The sequence below is a fragment of the Arvicanthis niloticus genome, chromosome 4 (assembly GCF_011762505.2).
Source record: "Arvicanthis niloticus isolate mArvNil1 chromosome 4, mArvNil1.pat.X, whole genome shotgun sequence".
Classification (NCBI taxonomy): Eukaryota; Metazoa; Chordata; class Mammalia; order Rodentia; family Muridae; genus Arvicanthis; species Arvicanthis niloticus.
Window position 1 is genome coordinate 4,326,155 of NC_047661.1, and position 2,592 is coordinate 4,328,746.

General features: G+C 38.9%; 1 non-coding gene across 1 annotated transcript; it reads right to left on the reverse strand.

The window, feature by feature from the left end:
- Positions 1–690: 690 nt before the first annotated feature.
- Positions 691–833, reverse strand: LOC117707976 (small nucleolar RNA SNORA48). The gene has a single exon (XR_004606713.1). It is a non-coding gene; the product is annotated as a small nucleolar RNA SNORA48 (small nucleolar RNA).
- Positions 834–2,592: the final 1,759 nt, after the last annotated feature.

A 2,592-nucleotide genomic window follows, 5' to 3' on the forward strand; every position in this document is an offset into this window, starting at 1 on the left:
TGGTCAAGGTACAGGCATGCTCTCACAAGTGTCGCCAGTGCTTCAGACTTCCAGAGGCAGGACCAGCTCCCCTACTTTCATGACACTGGGGTAAGCTCTCTGGACTGCTGTAGGAAGTGAGGGACAATGATGAGGAGGCATCACAACCACACCCACACCCACCCCACTTCAAGGCAGACAAGTAGAGGGGCCATGTCACCCAAGCTCTTACCCTCAGGGCTGGCTCACTTAAGCACTCACCACCAGAGACAGCTCTTCTTCTGTGTTGTCCAGGGGAGGTACAGGGCTGGCTCTCTAGAGTTCTGCAGCTGGTTAGGGGAAGGGTTAGCTCTTTCAGGCCCATAATACTGTGAAACTCAGACATGACCCTCAGTTGGCAGCTCGGGCTAATACTTCACCATGTCTCTAGATGGTGTAGCTGAAAACTCATAACAGGCTACTCCTCTCTACCCTCAAGTCTCCTGTTCTATCTGACCACTACATACTTGTGGTGAATTCCACTGGAGGCTGGCAATGAAACTTACATATTCCATTTTTGCTGCATCGCATGACAGCAATCAAGTGTCTGTGGCTTGCTTGTTTCATGCACTGGAGGGCAAGTCTGAGGATGGCATGGCAAAACACCAGTCTCTATCTGTCTTCTTCCTCCCATACTGTAATGCCTAGATTTGATTTAATTTGATTTGATTATTATGAGTCCTAGGCAAAGACAGGGTTGGCCCTCAAGCCACATATCAAGCTAGGATGAACAAAGGACTGCCATCTGCTCTGCCTGTGGCTGATATAAGAACAACACCACCAACAAGGTGTCTCTTTCCCCATTGCCAGTGAATAGATTTATTAGTGAAATTAATTCTTATAGCTTTAAGATGAAAAACTGTATGAACCATTGAAAAGAATATTCAGGAATGTTCTTTTTGAAAAATTTTTACATAGTTCATTGAACAAAAGAGGCAACTTCGTTTAATGGAAGGCATATGTTCCAAAGAAGTAACTAAGAAAAATGAATGACCAAAATAAGAACCAGATATTCTGCACCAGACAATTGTTGATAGTACCAAAATTCATCTGAAAGAGGCTAAGGAGTAAGATTTCCTCTGCCACTGGAATTCTACAATGTTCCTACTGGGTTTATTTCTTTCTTTGCTTGTTTAATATGTATATATGCATGCATGTTCTATATGCGTGCGTGTGTGTGTGTGTGTGTGTGTGTGTGTGCGTGCGTGTGCGTGTGCCTGTGCATGTGCATGTGTATACCACATTCTGCCAGTGGAGGCCTGAAGAGGGTATCAAATTAAACTCCTGGAACTAGTGTTTTAAATGATTATGAGATACCAGGTTAGTGGAAGGAACCAAATTGAGGTCCTCTGCATGAACATCAAGTGTGCCTAATCACCAAGCCATCTCTCCAGCCTCTGTAGTTTTAATAACAATAAATCAAAACAAATATAGATACAAGATTGAATTTTTGGAAAGTTTTAAGAAATCCATAGAATTTATCCATAATCTAGATGTAAGGTCAATGATATCTAAATTTGTATAAATCAACAACAAATGTTAAAATGAGTTTTATAAGTAAATTCAATAGACTAAGTGTATGTATTTTCATTCAGGTGTGATTAGTTCAGTTTCTTTGAGTTTTTAAGGTTCCTGTTCTTTCTGTTCTTGCTTCAATACATAAAAGATATTAAAAGGAAAGACATGATTATTCCCAGGTATGGAATTTAATTTATTAAATTAAATTTATTAAATTAAATTAGGAAGAAAATTTATTGTAGAAATGTAGGAGAGTATATCGAGAATCAGAGACATCTGGACAAGTACAGAGTGGATATGACCCTGAGCCATGTGAGAAGGTAGAAGAGAAATGCAGAGGAGACAGGGGAACCCAGATGCAGCAGCCAGGATGACCAAAGGTACAAAAGGACAGAGTAACTAAATGACAGGATTATATAGAGAAGAACAGCCCTCTACCAAGCAAACGAGAGCCATCAATTCTCCTAAAATGCAGGGAGGGCAGCAAATCCAAGAACTGGAAAACTCACCCAGTGAAGACAAGACAAGATATCAATACCTAGAATTACAATAACCTCAACAACAAATGCCTAAATGCCTGCAGAAATACACAACGAATAATGTCAAGAACCATATGTCTCCATTACAGCTTAGCAACTCTACTGCAGTAGGCCATGAAAAATATAAGACAGCTAAATTACAAAACAAAGACTTCAAAATACATAATATGAACATGCTCAAAACCTCAAAGAGGATAAATCCATTAATGAAATCTATAAGAACAATGAAGTGAAATGAAAAATCTATCAAGACATGGAAGTGGAAATAGAATAATTAAACATAATCTAAAGAAACACTGGAAGGGAAAATTTTAGGAACTTGAAAAGAAACCTCAGAGGCAAGTCTCATGAATTGAATATAAGAAATGAATGACAGACACTTAGACATTGAAGATAAAAGAAAAAAATGGATAATCTGCCAAAGAAAAGGTTAAATCTTTACAAATACAGCCATACAACATTCAGGAATTCTGGGACACTATGAAAAGATCTAATCTAAAACTAATACAAAAGGAGG